General features: G+C 43.9%; 1 protein-coding gene across 1 annotated transcript in view; it reads right to left on the bottom strand.

Moving 5' to 3' along the window:
- Nucleotides 1–18,481, bottom strand: part of naaladl2 (N-acetylated alpha-linked acidic dipeptidase like 2) — a 290,768-nt gene that overhangs the window by 13,956 nt on the left and 258,331 nt on the right. The gene's annotated exons all lie outside the window — the stretch shown is intronic.

The raw sequence follows: 18,481 nt of genomic DNA, 5'->3' as shown, positions 1-18,481 counted from the left end.
TCTACATCCTCACTGGAGATCCATTCCACACATTTCTGTGCACTCCACAAACACTCAGAGACATTTACAGTCGCAATGCCTCATTATTTTCAGGTACAAAAACTTGTTTTATTTTTAGCCACTCATCTCTTAGATGGTTGGGCTATTACACAAGAGACATTGACCCTTGAAACCACTGCAGAGGAGCATCATGGGTATTTAATTTTTTTGCTTGTTTGCTTGCGCAGGTTTTTCATTGAAAACAATTTCATCTATATGTAAGAATACAGTGTGCAGCACTCGACCATGTTTATGAGTACACACAACTGATGAAACATTCTATATTTTTTTATGTTTAGTGTAAGACCAGAAGGTATTTAACCATATAATTGACTTCCAGCTCAAGAACGGCATTGTCATAAACAGTGACATACTCTGTACTGTAAAATAAGTCCAACTAAGAAATTAAACAATCTAAGCCACAGGTTTCCACCGCAATGTAAGAGGTGGTCAGCCTCACACAATGACTAATTTTATGACAATAATCTAAGCCTATTCACTTATTTTATATGACATTAAATTGGCAACAACAACAGAAGATGAAGGCATCCCCATGACCAATGCTGTATCAATAAGTACAGTATCTAAGCAACTGAACCATTAGTAGACGAGTTGGTTGGGTGAACTATGCTCACACAGTGCATATAACCTCAGTGGGCTAATACAGTCTTTAGGGACTCGATACCTGCGTTCGAGTAAGGATGCTAAATCAGTTCCACGATGAAGGATCTCAGATTGAGAATATCTTCACACAGCTTCATCATGTTGATGGCTGAACAGATGGTAGATACTAGTAATGTACAGTTTCCATCAGTTAGGTCTAGAGCCCAGAACAGCGTGAGGGCAACATTTCTGCAGGGAAATGCACAGACACATTTAAGCAACAGTCAAACATTTGATTGGGAAAATAACTGATGTCCTCTGCAAATTCCTTTAGCCATAATTAAATTGAACGAAATGACAGGAAAACATGAAGAGGGAGTCGGTCAACGCCAGCAGACTGTTCGGGCAAATTCACTAAATACTGGCATATCTGAAAGTAAATGACCTTTACTTCCACCAATAGCACCAATTGAGTGACATGCTTTTAAGCAAACAATTCCAGTACCACTATAGCATTTTTCACATCATGTTCTACAGTCCCCAAGACAACCTCATCATTAGTCTGGTCATGCGCTGGGATACAAACCGGGTGAGCCAGTGATTGTGTCTGGCTAGTGCTTTTTATTTGCCAAAGCCCTGTTAGATCACTCAATGGAACTTATTGGTTGGTCCTTAAAATAAGGGCTACCAGAAACAGCACTTAATTAATTAACGGTTTGTGGACCATTGCAGATCCTTGTCTATGCATGCAATATTTCCAGCAAGATTGATTCTATGTCTGGCAGCCTTCTGCTCCCTTCATTAAAATAGCAGATGGCACAGGGTTTGTTAAGGGTTAAATAATAAAGAAGACAGATTGGGGGTTGTTTCTGAGAGCTGGTTTGCAGAGTGTTTGTCACTGCGTATACTGTGTATGCTAAGAAGTTCTGCTAAGAAGTTCTGAATACAAGAGTAGGCCAACCTGGACCTGTGCAATCGAAGTGTAGAGAGTATTTCAAATAACTCCATAGGGTTTTTAAATGCGCAAGGCCTAACAAAGTTAATTTATAAAAGAAAAACAATTTCGCACAACTTCACAATTGATCAATAATGAGCTAAATCCATCCCTAACACCCGACATGACAGCATCATAGCTAATTAATTTCCCATATTCAACTACAACTAATATCCATTGTTATGACTCTGTAACGCCCTGGCCATAGAGAGGGTTTTTTTGTTCTTTATTTTGGTTAGGCCAGGGTGTTACATTGGGTGGGCTTTCTATGTTCTTTTTCTATGTTTTTGTATTTCTTTGTTTTGGGCCGTGTGTGGCTCCCAATCAGGCACAGCTGAAGTTCGTTGTGGTTGATTGGGAGTCACACATAAGTGCATGTTTTTCCGTTGGGGTTTTGTGGGTAATTGTTTCTGTCATTGTGTTTCACCTGACAGGACTGTTTGGCTGTCGGTTTTTCTTGTTTTGTTTGCATAGTGTTCTTTAATAATTAAATATGATGAACACTAACTCCGCTGCGTTTTGGTCCACTCTCTCTCATGGCAGTCATTACCGACTCCTAAATTACATCTATACAGTTCCAGGATAGCATTATGAAGGCATTGTGACAGATGGTTCAAGTAAAGGCTAACCAATTATCTATAAATGTTTTTTTCAATTTTTACAAAATTCTCCAAAACAGGACAGAATCTCAGAGCAGATATAATAGCAGAAAGAATGAATATGCATAATTCAAGCATCTGCTAAAGACTGTGAAGGGCATGCAGCCTTTAAAATGCAAAGAAAACTTGGAGTTGGGTTTAAGCCAGGACCATAATCCAAGTCTCTTTTCTTCTTCCCACTACAGAGGAAAGGTTGCTATTAAAAGGATCAAATGCACTTTGTGGTTCCCAGCACCATATGGTCGCCCAGCATCTCAAAGTGTGTTGCTAGCACAACAAGGACGCCTATGCTAATGGATCTCTCTAAATGCTGGGCCCAAACTAGTGCATGGACTAATACCTTTAAACCCACAGGGAAGTGGATGAAGTGCTTAAGAACGTTGGCAGATTTTGATGAGATCCTTTCTGTGCATAAGGCTAAACAGCATTTGGGGAGCAATGACTGTACACATCAAACAGAGGAGTATGTGAGTGTTAAAGTAGTGAGGTGGATAATTGGCGTGTGCATGTGTGTATCTCCTTAAGGGAAAGGGCCTGCATGCCACTGCTCCTGTCATTTACAATCATGAGGCATCAAGAGAGAAGGAGGAGCCATGATGACAGAACTCTTTAATAAACATAGCTGACAGATCCCTGAGAGGAGTGGCATGACCCAATCTCACATATAATTTCCTAAAAACACAATAAAATGGCACCTCTTTGCCCACTGCCAATCATCCGTGCCACTTTCCAAATTCACCCATCCACCCACCACATCACACCACAGCCCCAAGAGACAATTATGATGGATGAGCCAATCAGGATAGGCCAGGGTTTGATGTGCTAGCTTCTTCCTCACCCAACCAAGTATTCCATTCTGCTTTGTTATGAGAGTCAGTTGGACTAACATGGATGGCTGTAGCCAGCAGCCATGTTTTAATTTCCTCAGATAGTGTACTATTGATTACATGGTAATAACCATATTTGATTTTGTTCATCTTGTGCATGTGATGCGATGTCTAAGGTCTGGATATCTTGAAGATTTCTGATAAAGAAAACAGAAAATTGCATAGAGAAAAAAAGGAAGAAAACATCACAAAGCGGCACTAACAAAGACGGAGCTCCATTAATAAAAGCAATGGGCTGTTTATACAGTATGTATTCATCCAATAGTGTGCATGGACACGATTGAGAGGAGTTGCGTTGTGTTTAGTTAATTATTAATCACTGATGGTTTTTTGAAGACATTGCACGCCTGAGAGCCGAATGCAGCGCAACGGGCTCAATCTGGGAGCACAGACACTGCTTCCCCCTCAGGAGCAAAGGCAGAGGGTGATGAGGATTTAGGTCTGCATATATTTTTAACAATTTCAATTTAAGTGCCATTTTGCCTAATAATAAATGCAGTTTAGGCTCTCTTAATTGGCTTTTGTGGGACTTCTAAAAACACTGCAGGGTCCATCGCTGAAGTGACTAATACAGTGGATCAGAGAAACGAGAAGCATTTCAAGAGTGAGAAAATAGAGATGACATTTGCTTGAATCAAAGAAACCCAGTCCCAATTCTAAAGACTAATTAACATGAATAAAAAAGAAAGCTTTGCTTATGCATTATGACATAAACAATAAATACCATAGATTTCAGTGTAAATCAGCTTGGTCATAATCAGAGACAATCATCTTTATTCTGAGTGTACAAAACATTAAGAACACCTTCCTAATATTGAGTTGCACCAGCCTCAATTCGTCGGGGCATGGACTCTACATGGTGTTGAATGTGCTCCACAGGGATGCTGGCCCATGTTGACTCCAATGCTTCCCTCAGTTGTGTCAAGTTGGCTGGATGTCCTTTGGGTGGTGGACCATTCTTGATACACACGGGAAACTGTTGAGCGTGAAAAGCCCAGCAGCTTTGCAGTTCTTGACACAAACCGGTTAGCCTGGCACCTAGTACCATACCCCGTTCAAAGTCACTTAAATCTTTTGTCTTGCCCATGCACCCTCTGAATGGCACACATACACAATCCATGCCTCAATTGTCTCATGGCTTAAAAATGCTTTTTTAACCCTCTCCTCCCCTTCATCTATACTGATTGAAGTGGATTTAACAAGTGACATCAATAAGAGATCATAACTTTCACCTGTATTCATCTGGTCAGTCTATGTCATTGAAAGAGCAGGTGTTCTTAATGTTCTGTATACTCAGTGTATGTTGATATCCTGAAGCAAAATGCCCCACAGCCATAAGACATCTCTTTCCACAGCCTTAGGTCTCATTTGATGAACAAGTAATCATATAATAACAGATCCAGTGGGTAGAAAGTATATATATCCTTTTATTGATGTATGCACACCGGCATTTCAAACAAGAGCAGTCCTAACAAAAACAACTTTGGGAATTGGTGAAGAAATTTGAAGCTCAAAAATGTTCCAGGATAACTCCCTTACGTGTCATCTTGTCTTGATTTTTTGGCTTTCAGTGTGAGGATATGAAGAGGCCTCAGTAGAGCAGAGAGCAATGGGATGTTTAATCAGGAGCTGTGATGGATGAACAGCGAGGCCAGGTTGGGCTGTCCAGGGAACTGCTGCTGCACTCTGCTGAGAGAGAGATGTCTGGGCAGCACCGGATCTGCTGACAAATTACACTCCTCCATTACAATGCACGTCAAATGGGCTTGTGTCAGCTCTCATACAATGAGTCTGCCAGTTGTGTTAGCCAGGTGATAAAGGAGCGTGTCGACGAGACTGCCATCAAAACAGAGAGTAAAACCCCAGTGTGTCAGGGAAAATGACTCCTTGACACCTCGTCATGTTATATATTAGGGTGCAATAAACTCCCCCATTTAGGCTCCGGCTTGAGAGGTAGAGTGAAGAGAATTCACCACAGTCTCCAGCTACCTGGAATCTTTTAAACTCCTGTTTCTTTTCTTAAAAAGGTAAGCCAGGCAAGTAGTCTGATATCCTCCATGGTTTCTCCTTTGCCTACTATTTACCCTATATCTCCTGTAGCCTACATGAGTGGACAGAGGCTTTGATATTAATCAAGCGCAGCCGGTTCAGACAGGAAACCCGAGGATTGGCATCAGCGATGCATCAGCTGACGTCACACCAATCATATTCTACAAACACTTCCTGCCTTAAAGATGCACTATGCAAAAATCGCACCGTCATTTCCTGGTTGCAAAAATTCTAAGAGTTAACCTAATTTCAGTTATGTGACAAAACAAACAAGTATGGTGTAGAGAATCATTGTACCATCTAAACTGCTGTGAAATATATTTTACATAACCAAAAATATAGTATTTTCAACTGAAAGTAAAAGACGCAAAAACGAAACAAAAAACAGGAAGCATAGCGCACATAGAACTGATCTAGAGTTTCTCAGATCTAGAGTTTCTTAGACTTGCTTTGAATGAGAATGACAGATCTATAACTCCCATTTCTATGTGAATTTTGTCAAGTTGTCCCAAAAAGTTACATATCGCAGCTTTAATATGGCGGTCTTTTTAAGCTGATCATTTTTACACACATTTTCTGCTGCCTCTAGTGCTGTTGCTTGCTCAATAGTATGCTGTTCCATTGTCTTGAACCCACCCACCACAGGTTTGGTTTGGTTTCCTTCCTGCAGGGGAAATCGTACAGCCTGTAATTATTTTCATCTTAACATGATGCACGCTCTGGCAGTGAGATACCCAGAAGGAGCAGAGCCTGACGCAAAGACTAACGTATTGAATGTATTGTGATCTTATCTAATAACTGGTTAAATGAATACGTGGCGTTTTCTGTCTGAACTGCTGTTGCTAGCACATTTCATTGCACAGACGATATTTTCTTAAATTAGTCAGAGGTCACGGAATTAATCTCCATTTTTAAGGAGAGAACTGCATATTCAGCTCCATTTTGAAAGTGGGTATGTTTTAGTAGACATACTGTATGTAAAAATGGATTCCACATAAACAGAGTTCTGTTCATGGTCTTATGAAACCTAGTCAGATAGAAAAATCTGACAATTTTCAGAAACAACAAAAAAATTGCACGTTTTATCAAATCTAAATGGGACTATTTCATACGCACGTTTGACTGTACAGCATATTCACAAAGAAATCAGGCCTAATATTTCCCTTGACTACTTGTGGAGGAAAAAGCTGAACACGGTCAGATATCAAATTCACAAGTGAAGCTTTTGTGATTTCTCCTTCCCAGTCTAATGAACATCTTGGAGAGTTACACATGGCAGCACTGACAAAGAAACCAATAAATGACAATTAGGAGAGTAAGTCTGACAGAGCACCCCTGACGCATATTAATAGTCACTTTATATTAGTGAGAGAGACTGGCTTCATCCTCTACTGCACCTGTCTGGCTAAAATGGAGCTAAAATAAAGTGAGAATGTGCATGTGATTTCCTAACATGAAAAACAAAGCTGCACTAATAGGGCAGAAGCCAGGGCAATGAATATTGTAGCCGTGACAGGCTGCTAGTCACATAGATCGTCTTACTTGCTACTTAACCTTCCTCTGCTAAAGCCTTAAACCTTATTTTTTGCTATGTATTGACCAGCTAGAAGCAGCCTCTATGGTATGAGAGAGAGAAGTTATGGCAGGACATTCAAGTGTGAATTTCTTATCTCTACCAAGACACAAGAAACAGTTTATCCTGACAACTGGAGCTATCCACACATGAGATAAGGTTTGATCCAAATGAAAAAAACGAACTTTCATCCTTTTTTTGCGTTTCACATTTTGCCCCTTAGGGATCTTCCAGGGTAATTGTAGATGATAACGTTGAGAGTCTTTCAATGGTGTCCAGCCTTGGTGTGTCAGCCTCACACAGCTAGACACAGATGAGTTTGGCACTCGGATTACATTTCTTTAGCCGCAGCTTAGTTTACCTGCCATGTCAAGCTCTCTATAACCCTCCTAACACAGCCCACTACTCCCCAGTCGATCTGGGGGTATACAGTGAGGGAAAAAAGTATTTGATCCCCTGCTGATTTTGTACGTTTACCCACTGACAAAGAAATTATCAGTCTATAATTTTAATGGTAGGTTTATTTGAACAGTGAGAGACAGAATAACAACAACAAAATCCAGAAAAACGCATGTCAAAAATGTTATAAATTGATTTGCATTTTAATGAGGGAAATAAGTATTTGACCCCCTCTCAATCAGAAAGATTTCTGGCTCCCAGGTGTCTTTTATACAGGTAACGAGCTGAGATTAGGAGCACACTCTTAAAGGGAGTGCTCCTAATCTCAGTTTGTTACCTGTATAAAAGACACCTGTCCACAGAAGCAATCAATCAATCAGATTCCAAACTCTCCACCATGGCCAAGACCAAAGAGCTCTCCAATGATGTCAGGGACAAGATTGTAGACCTACACAAGGCTACAATGGCCTACAAGACCATCGCCAAGCAGCTTGGTGAGAAGGTGACAACAGTTGGTGCGATTAATCGCAAATGGAAGAAACACAAAAGAACTGTCAGTCTTACTCGGCCTGGGGCTCCATGCAAGATCTCACCTCGTGGAGTTGCAATGATCATGAGAACGGTGAGGAATCAGCCCAGAACTACACGGTAGGATCTTGTCAATGATCTCAAGGCAGCTGGGACCATAGTCACCAAGAAAACAATTGGTAACACACTGCGCCGTGAAGAACTGAAATCCTGCAGCGCCCGCAAGGTCCATCCGCTCAAGAAAGCACATATACATGCCCGTCAGAAGTTTGCCAATGAACATCTGAATGATTCAGAGGACAACTGGGTGAAAGTGTTTTGGTCAGATGAGACCAAAATGGATCTCTTTGGCATCAACTCAACTCGCCGTGTTTGGATGAGGAGGAATGCTGCCTATGACTTCAAGAACACCATCCCCACCGTCAAACATGGAGGTGGAAACATTATGCTTTGGGGATGCTTTTCTGCTAAGGGGACAGGACAACTTCACCGCATTAAAGGGTCGATGGACGGGGCCATGTACGGTCAAATCTTGGGTGAGAACCTCCTTCCCTCAGCCAGGGCATTGAAAATGGGTTGTGGATGGGTATTCCAGTATGACAATGACCCAAAACACACGGCCAAGGCAACAAAGAAGAAGCACATTAAGGTCCTGGAGTGGCCTAGCCAGTCTCCAGACCTTAATCCCATAGAAAATCTGTGGAGGGAGCTGAAGGTTCGAGTTGCCAAACGTCAGCCTCGAAACCTTAATGACTTGGAGAAGATCTGCAAAGAGGAGTGGGACAAAATCCCTCCTGAGATGTGTGCAAACCTGGTGGCCAACTACAAGAAACGTCTGACCTCTGTGATTGACAACAAGGGTTTTGCCACCAAGTACTAAGTCATGTTTTGCAGAGGGGTCAAATACTTATTTCCCTCATTAAAATGCAAATCATTTTATAACATTTTTTACATGCGTTTTTCTGGATTTTTGTTGTTGTTATTCTGTCTCTCACTGTTCAAATAAACCTACCATTAAAATTATAGACTGATCATTTCTTTGTCAGTGGGCAAACATACAAAATCAGCAGGGGATCAAATACTTTTCCCCTCACTGTAGGTATCAGGCTGCATACAGAGGGTGAGGAGTGAGGGAGGCGTGGCATGCCAGCGGCGGTCTCAATGTGCCGCCGTGTCTTTGGTAGCCAGAGGGTGAGAAATCAAGATGGTACTCTGCCTCCTGTCATTATACCACCTTGGCAGACCTGCAAGCTGCCTCACCCCCAACTAGATGACAGACACATTCTCTATTGACTCTCTCAGTTTCCTGCTGTACCCTCAAGGTAAGAAGTACATGAAAGGACCAAACCAGTATAGCAACTGTATTTAGTGATGAAAACTATGGCAATTTCCAGTTCTCTATTCAATGCCCACACAATCTCTATTAATTTCCTCTCTCTCATATTATACCACTGCTCCACTAGGTTAGAAACGAACCCACCCCTTGTCAGAATCATCCGATTCATTTTATAATGACACTTTAAAATGTATGACCAAACCTCACTTAAATGTATGATGGGACAGACTGCAGGAAGGGTTGTCAGACTTGGGGTTAGGAGATTGATGATGGAGATGTTGAGTCCATCAAGCAGAATCAGTCATCAACCTTCACCTGTTAGTGCTGACTTAAGGCTACCCACCACTTCTCCCTGTTCCCCCTCCGGTCAAAGTTACAGTCTGTATATGCACAATGCAGAGCCTTCACTTTTATCTGGCTAGTTTATTTTCTTCCTGGCTGGCTCAGAAGAGAATGTGCCTAGGAGTCCGCCTCCCCCACTTCCTCCTCCCCTCACCCAACATCTCCATGCAGCCCCTGACAGCCAGTCTCCTGAGTGACACACTGACTGTACATCCCACTCTGCTCTCCCTTGCTGGGTTGTTCCATTCACCTCAGAGGGCCAGGCTGCCTGGGAGAGAGTCTATGGCAGCTTCATTTAAACAAGTCACCATCAGAATGACTCCATCGCACTCTCTCTCTCTGTGTCCGCCACTGCTTTGTTTCCACTGATTCTCTTTGCTGTCCTTCCTCAGTAAACCTAGTCCCAACCCAGTTGGGTTCTTTACCCACGGCCAGGGTTAATCATCAAGTCAGTCCTGTTCAATTTCAAATATCGGTGCAGTTATTTCCTCCACAGATGTGTACAAGATAATTGTAGTCATGTATGAGATAACTATTCTATTTCCATTTCTCTATCTCTGCTTCCACAGAGGATGGATGGCATGCTATTACAGCAGGAGAGGACACTGTGCTTTCTTCTCCATGGTCTAGAGGTCTCAGGTACATATCAGTTGCTCACACAGAACAGAGCGGAATGTGACATGAGATAAGTGCAGCGTCTGTCCGGTAGTGAGGGGCTGGAGCACCTGAGGGTCCTTGGGGGAATCTGCACGCTCCACTAATCCTCAACTCCCTGAGCCTTTCCCTGTCTCCATCAATCTGGCTCTCTCTGAGAGAGAGGATCCATGGCAGTTAGTTCATCTCTATTGCTCTGCATTCACATGTTTACTCATGCGATGTGTTTCTTTCTCACTTAGAACTAGAACCAAAGAATTTGTTTTGCCACAAATAAAAATTATTCTCTACATATGCTGATAAAAATAGCATAGTTTATAGTTCTGTGTCTAACATCCTGGTTCTTATAATGGAGAAATGGAAATACTGAAGCATTTTAGCCCAATCTCTGTATTTTTACTTAGCCCATAAAGTTCCTCTGAAATTCCCAAGCTGAGCCAACGGACATGGAGAGAGCCCCAGTAGCCCAGAGATGTTCCTCTGGTCTCTCCAGCCCTGAGGTGGCTGTGCTGTGTTGTGCTGTGCAGCCTCCAGTGGGGACACAATGGCGGGGGTGATGGAGTGTATATGCATTTGGGGCTCGCATGATCGATGCCAACCTGCCATGCCAACTCGAGAGGAGCAGACTCAAACACACCTCATACTTTAAATATTAGCTGCACAGAGTCCTACTGCCACCCCTTACCAGCTGCAGCCAAAACCACACATGACAAATGAGGACAGGGAGTGGTAAGCTATGCACAGAATCCCCTGGCTACCTGGCGAACAATATGAGAAAGCTCCTCGGAGACAAAGAGAATGAGGTAGACCTAGCTTGCATCTTTGCAACAGGGAACAAGTCCCAGCCACAGTGAGCTCATGAGGGAAATGGGGATAATGTAATATGCACATAAGAATCATCACAACTAATTTGCCTTCACATGTATTATTCTCGCCTTCTTTGAGCACCATGCATACAGTGTATACTGTATAATGCCTTCAGAAAGTATTCACACCCCTTGACTTTTCAAACAATTAGCTGTGTTACAGGCTGAATTTAAAATGAATAAAATCGAGAGTTTATGCCACTGACATAGACACAAAACGTCACAATGTCAAAGTGGAATTATGTTTTTAGAAATGCTTACTAATTAATTAAAAAAATTAAGCTGAAATGTCTTGAGTTAATAAGTATTCAACCCCTTGTTATCGCAAGCCTAAATACGTTCAGGAGTAAAAATGTGTGTAGTAAGTCACACAATAAGCTGCATGGAATCACTGTGCAATAATAGGGGTTAACATTATTTTTTAATGATTACTGATCAAACAATTATCTGTAAGTTCCCTCAGTCAAGTAGTGAATTTCAAGCACAGTGTAAGGTTCTGTATTTATTTTCTTAGTCAACCTTGTGTTCCGTTTCATCGTGTTCTTGAACGTAGCCCTGTTTCTTTGTGTTCTTGAACGTCTTTAATTTTGTTCGTTGATTTCACCTGTGTTAGTTACTCACCTGGTCTCATCAGCTCCTTATTTAGTTCAGTTCATTCTGTTTGTGCATTTGTGAGGTATTGTTCGTTTTGACTCTACTGAGCCTTTTCCTAGCTAGTTTTGATTCACCTGCCTGTTTGCCTACCTGTGTATGACCTTTGCCTGCCTGTGACCATGATTCCTGCCTTCTGCGAAGGCGAAATTAACACCTGCCATGCTCTGCGTGTGAATCTACACCTTTTTCTCCCTGAGTATTCATTACCGAATACTTCACCTAAAAACGTAATAGATTCAGTGGTGCCTAACCCAGCAAGAGGAGCGTATGGAGGAAATGTGCCATCTTCTCCGCCAGCCTATCCCTACTCCTCCAATACCAGGTATTGTAACCCATAGCCCTCCTTCGTTCATATCCATGCCTGGAAAATATGACGGTTCACCTGGGAAATGTCAGGAATTTCTGATGCAATGCAGCAAATACATTGAGCACAACTGCACTAACTTCGCCACCAACAAGAGCAGGATGGATTTTGTTGTCTCTACTCAGAGGCAAAGCCCTGGATTGGGCCACCGCCATATGGACTGCCAACAGCACAAAACTCGGATCCGAGACCCATTTCCACACCCTCTTCAAAGAGGTATTCGATCACTCTCCTTCCGGTCGTCCTATAGGAGACCTCCTCATAGAACTTCAACAAGGACACAATTCAGCTGCTGAGTATGCCCTCGAGTTCTGCACCATGGCTGCAGGGAGCGGATGGAGTGAGGCTGCTTTACTTACCGATGAGGGCTCAACATGGAACTTCAGGCAGAGCTGGACTGTAGAGGTGACCTTCAGGATTTAAATCAATATATTCGTATGTACTCCAATATACTCCATCGACCACCTCATCGCCGACCGTCGAAGAACTCAGCCACCCAGGAACCCGAAACGTTCTCTTTCCATGATTCCGTCATCCCATCCGAGTCTTCCAGAGCCCATGCAGTTGGGCCATGCTCCTCTCCCATGTATCGAACGTCAAGGGCGGATCCATGAAGGGCTCTGCCTATACTGTGGAGGTAAAAAATCATCTACTCAGCCATTGCCCTATTCGTCCCCCAAGGAGAGATGAGAAGGGTCCCTCCACTGCCATGCAGGTAAGCGTGTCCTTATTTCTAAATATCTCCCAGAAGCAATTCTCCATTCCAGTATTGATAACCGTGAAGGGGGTCATTAAGTACGTAGAGGGCTTGATGGATTTGGGAGCAGCGGGTAATTTTATCGATCACCAGCTAGTACAAGAGCTTGACATTGATCTAACACCTGTCACCCCTCCCTTAAGGATTAACACCCTGGATGGGCAGCCATTGAGCACAGGCTTCATTACACACCTGACACAGAGCGTCCCTCTCCAGATTGGAGTCTTCCAAACCTAAACCATTCAACTCATGGAACTCTCATCCCCCCCAAACAGCCACTCGTCTTCGGACACCCCTGGCTTTGTCATCACGACCCTGCCATCTCGTGGCGACAAGGTGAACTACTGTCCTGGTCTTCTACCTGCTTCACCAGTTGTCTCAGCCTACCCTGCAGAGCCACCACCATTGAGGACTCTGCCTCTGCAGTGCCACCCACCATACCATCTGAATACGCCCAATACAGCAATGTCTTCAGCAAAATCAAGGCCTCCACTCTGCCACCACATCGCACAGGGACAGTGCTATTGACTTACTTTCTAGAGTGTCCCCACCAATGGGCTGTGTTCACCCACTTGCTAACTCGGAAAATGAGGCAATGGAGAACTACATTGATAAAACACTCGCAAATGGTTTCATTCGTCCTTCTTCCCCGGCTGCGTCTAGCTTCTTCTTTGTTGGAAAAAAGGACGGTCTCCGTCCATGTATTGATTACCGTTCCCTGAATGACGTCACGGTCAAGAAGCGTTTCCCTCTTCCTCTGATCCCAGCAACCCCTGAATAAGTGGGCCGTGCCAACATCTATACAAAACTCGACCTGCGAAGTGCACATAACCTTGTTCGTATACGTGAAGACGATGAATGGAAAACGGCCTTTATCACCGGACGAGGGTACTACGAATACCTGGTCATGCCCTACGGCCTTACTAACGCCCCCGCCGTCTTCCAATCCTTTATGAACGAGGTTTTCCAGGATACGATAAACGCTTTCTCATCGTCTACATTGATGACATCCTGATTTACTCCCACTCCCTAAAGGAACACATACAGCATGTGCCAAAGGTTCTTCAACGGCTCCTTGACCATAATCTTTATGTGAAGATTGAAAAAAGCACCTTCCATGTAACCTCGGAAAACTTCCTCGGTTTTGTACTGACACCTGCAGGGGTCAGCATGGATGAGAACAAAGTCACCGTCATCAGTAACTGGCCCAAACCCAATACCGTTAAGAAACTCCAACATTTCATTGGGTTCTCCAACTACTATCGCTGGTTCATTCGGAACTTCAGTTCTATTGCCGCTCCCCTCACTGCCCTTATCAGCCAAAAGACGCGGACCCTTCAATGGACTGATACCGCCCTGACTGCTTTCAACAACTTCAAACACCTCTTCACCTCAGCTCCTGTCCTTCGCCAACCTGATCAGACTCTTCCTTTCACTCTGGAGGTGGATGCCTCTGAAGAAGGAGCCAACACCTCCAAAATCACATCCCTGTGCCTTCTTCTCCAGGAAGTTATCCTCCTCTGAGAGGAATTACGATGTGGGGAACAGAACTCCTCGCCATCAAGCTGGCCCTCGAGGAGTGGCACCACTGGTTGGAGGGCACACAACATCCCTTTCTCATCCTAACATATCATTGTAATCTGGAATATATCAGAGGGGCCAAGAGGTTAAACTCCAGACAAGCCTGCTGGGCTCTCTTCTTCACACGCTTCCATTTTCATGTTACTTACATCCCTGGAAAGAAAAAGGTAAAAGCTGATGCTCTCTCCTGCCAGTTTGACCTTCTGACCAGTAACTCTGACCCTACACCCATTCTTCCTTCCTCTTGCATTATGGTACCGGTACAGTGGGAGGTTCACTCTGCCATGCAAGAAGACCTAACTTCAGACCCGGCTCCTCCTGAGACACCAGCTGGGAGAAGTCACGTACTAGCAGCTGTTAGACCCCAACTGATTCAATGGTGTCACACGTCCTTGGGGTCAGGACATCCGGGTATTACACGAACCACCGAACTTCTAGCCCATCACTTCTGGTGGTCCTTACTGGCATCCGACGTAAGGGATTATGTACTCGCCTGTCCAGTCTGCGCCCAAACCAAAAGCCCTTGTCATCTCCTTTCCGATAAGCATCAACCTTTGCCAATCCCTCACAGATCCTGGTCCCACATAGCTGTTGACTTCATCACAGACCTTCCTGAATCCTCTGGTAACACCACCATCCTTGTCATATTAGACCGTTTTTCAAAAATGTGTCGCCTGGTTCCTCTTCCTCATTTACCTAACGCCATGGAGTTGGCTGAGTGTATGCTCCAGCAGGTGTTCCATCTGTATGGGATTCTGGAGGACATCGTCTTTGACTGCGGTATGGCGACCCTTCTGTGACCGCCCTCAGCCTCTCCTCCGGCTACCATCCCTAGACCAACAGGTAGACAGAGCGCCTGAACCAAGAAATAGGGAAGTACCTCCGCCAACAATGTTCTGCCTCTCCACACGACTGGAGTCGGTATATGGCCTGGGCTGAATATGCTCAGATCTCACTCATTCATTCATCCATCCGCCTTACTCTGTTTCAGTGTGTACTTGGGTACCAACCCCCCCCCCAGGCAGAGCCTGGTACTGTCCCAGCTGTCGACGTCTGGTTTTGGCGTAGTGAGCGGGTATGGGAGACCGCTCACTGGCATCTGCAGGAAGCCTCTAATACCTAAACGCTTTGCCAACAGACGCCGCCGACCTATGCCACTCTTTCACCCCAGACAGCGTGTGTGGCTCTCTACCAGAGACATCCGGTTCCACCTCCCTGAAAAAGTTATGTCCTCGGTTCATTGGTCCCTTCAAGATAACCCATCGCATCAACCATGTTATGTACCACCTTCAGTTACCCCGTCAGTATAAAATCTCCTCATCCTTCCATGTGTCTCTGTTAAAACCAGTCATCTACAGTCCTCTTCATTCTCCAGTCTCAACCCACAGTGCACCCCCACCGTTGGACGTCGGAGGGGAACCTGCCTACCCCATTCAGGCCATCCTTGATTCCAAATGCCTATCTAGTGGACTGGGAAGGTTATGGGCCTGAAGACTGGTCCTGGGTCCCCGACCAGGAAATCCTCGACCCATAGATGATTCAGGCATTTCACCGTAACCGTCCGGATTGTCCTGCTCCCCGACCTCGGCGTCGACCCCCGAACAGAACCACTGGACATCAGGCTCGACGCAGAAGGCGAAATTAACACCTGCAGCACTCTGCGCGTGAATCTTCACCTTTTTCTCCCTGAGTATTCATAACACATAGATTCAGCTAAAAAGACCAGGAAGGTTTTCCAATGCCTTGCAAAGAAGGGTACCTACCGGTAGAAGGGTAAAAAAAAAAGACACTGAATATCACTTAAGTTACTAATTACACTTTGGATGGTGTATCAATACACCCAGTCACTACAAAGATAGGAAGGACCCCTCTAACTCAGTTGTCGGAGAGGAAGAAAACCGCTCAGGGATTTCACCATGAGGCCAGTGTGATTTGAAAACAGTAAGTTTAATGGCTGTGATAGGAGAACTGAGGATGGATCAACACCATTGTAGTTACTCCACAATACTAACCTAAATTATAGGGTGAAAAGAAAGAAGTCTGTACAGAGAAATATTGCAACATGCATCCTGTTTGCAATAAGACACTAAAGTAATCTTGCAAAAAACTGTGGCAAAGAAATTAACTTTTTGTCCTGAATACAAAGCATGTTTTTTGGGGCAAATTCAACACATCACTGAGTACCACTCCTCATATTTTCAAGCATGGTGGTGGCTGCATCATGTCATGGATATGCTCATCGGCAAGGACTAGGGAGTTTTTTGGTTGCAAAAATAGGTTTTTAGACATTTTTGCAAATGTATTAAGGGTAAAAAACTATCACATTTACATAAATATTCAGACCCTTTACGCAGTACTTTGTAAAGCACCTTTGGCAGCGATTACAGCCTTGATTCGTCTTGGGTATGACGCTACAAGCTTGGCACACCTGTATTTGTGGTGTTTCTCCTATTCTTCTCTGCAGATCCTCTCAAGCTCTCTCAGGTTGGATGGGGAACTTTGCTGCACAGCTATTTTCAGGTCTCTCCAGAGATGCTCAATCGGGTTAAAGTCTGGGCTCTGGCTGGGCCACTCAAGGACATTCAGAGACTTGTCCTGAAGCCACTCCTGCGTTATGTGCTTAGGGTCGTTGCCCTGTTGGAAGGTGAACTTTCGCCCCAGTCTGAGGTCCTGAGCGCTCTGGAGCAGGTTTTCATCAAGGATCTCCCTGTACTTTGCTCCGTTCATCTTTCCCTCGATCTTGACTAGTCTCACAGTTCCTCCCGCTGAAAAACATCCCCACAGCATGATGCCGCCACCACCATGCTTCACCATAGGGATGTTGCCAGGGTTCCTCCAGACGTGACGCTTGGCATTCAGGCCAAAGAGCTCAATCTTGGTTTCATCAGACCAGAGAATCTTGTTTGACATGGTCAGAGTCCTTTAGGTGCCTTTTGGAAATCTCCAAGAGGGCTGTCATGTGCCTTTTACTGAGGAATGGCTTCCGTCTGGCCGCTCTACCATAAAGACCTGATTGGTGGAGTGCTGCGGAGATGGTTGTCCCTCCGGAAGGTTCTCCCATCTCCACAGGGGAACTCTGGAGCTCTGTCAGAGTGACCATTGGGTTCTTGGTCACCTCCCTGACCAAGGCCCTTCTCCCCCGATTGCTCAGTTTGGCCAGGTGGCCAGCTCTAGGAAGAGTCTTGGTCGTTCCAAACTTCTTCCATTTAAGAATGATGGAGGCCACTGTGTTCTTGGACCTTCAATGCTGCAGAAATGTTTTGGTACCCTTCCCCAGATCTGTGCCTCGACACAATTTTGTCTCGGAGCTTAACGGACAATTCCTTCGACCTCATGGCTTGGTTTTTGCACTGTCAACTGTGGGACCTTAAATAGACAGGTGAGTGCCTTTCCTAATCATGTCCAATAAATTGAATTTACCACAGGTTGACTAATCAAGTTGTAGGAACATCTCAAGGATGATTAATGGAAACAGGATGCACCTGAGCTCAATTACGAGTCTCATAGCAAAGAGTCAGAAAACTTATGTAAATAAGGTATTTCAGTTGTTTGTTTCTTTATAAATTTGCAAAAATGTCTAAAAACCAGTTTTTCCTTCGTCATTATGGGGTAGTGTGTGTGTGTGTGTGTGTGTGTGTGTGTGTGTGGATCCATTTTAGGATAAGGCTGTAACATAAAACAAAATGTGGAAAAAAGGAAGGGGTCTGTATAATTTCCGAGACCATGGATTTAATGGGTTTCAGCATTGTTGCCCAGTAGTCAAAACCAGTGTACTTTATGTAGTTAATTGGTTGAATGTCATATTATAAACAGTTGTTTTTGTACTGTTGTCTCTGCAATCATCAGACATCTTGAATTATTGAAAAAATCTTTGTCATTGAAAACGAAGATGGCAAAATTATTTGAATGAGCTCTGTATTTACAATTATTAAAATGAGCTATGTAGCAACTACAAAGTATTTCTGATTTTATGTTTTTGCATGTTTTTTTTATACTAAATGTTATCAAATCTTCAACCAATACCTAATATTAGAAAAAGGGAACCTGAGTTTACAAATACAAAAAAGTATACTTATTTTATTTATTTAATTAAAGTTATACAACACCCAATTCCCATGTGGGGAAAAAGTCATTTGCCCCCTTGCGTTCCGTAACTGCTTGTGTCACCTTTACCTGCAATGACTGCAACCAAATGC

This window comes from Salmo salar, chromosome ssa10 (genome assembly GCF_905237065.1).
Source record: "Salmo salar chromosome ssa10, Ssal_v3.1, whole genome shotgun sequence".
NCBI classification, from domain to species: Eukaryota; Metazoa; Chordata; class Actinopteri; order Salmoniformes; family Salmonidae; genus Salmo; species Salmo salar.
This window is presented reverse-complemented; position numbering and strand designations above follow the sequence as displayed.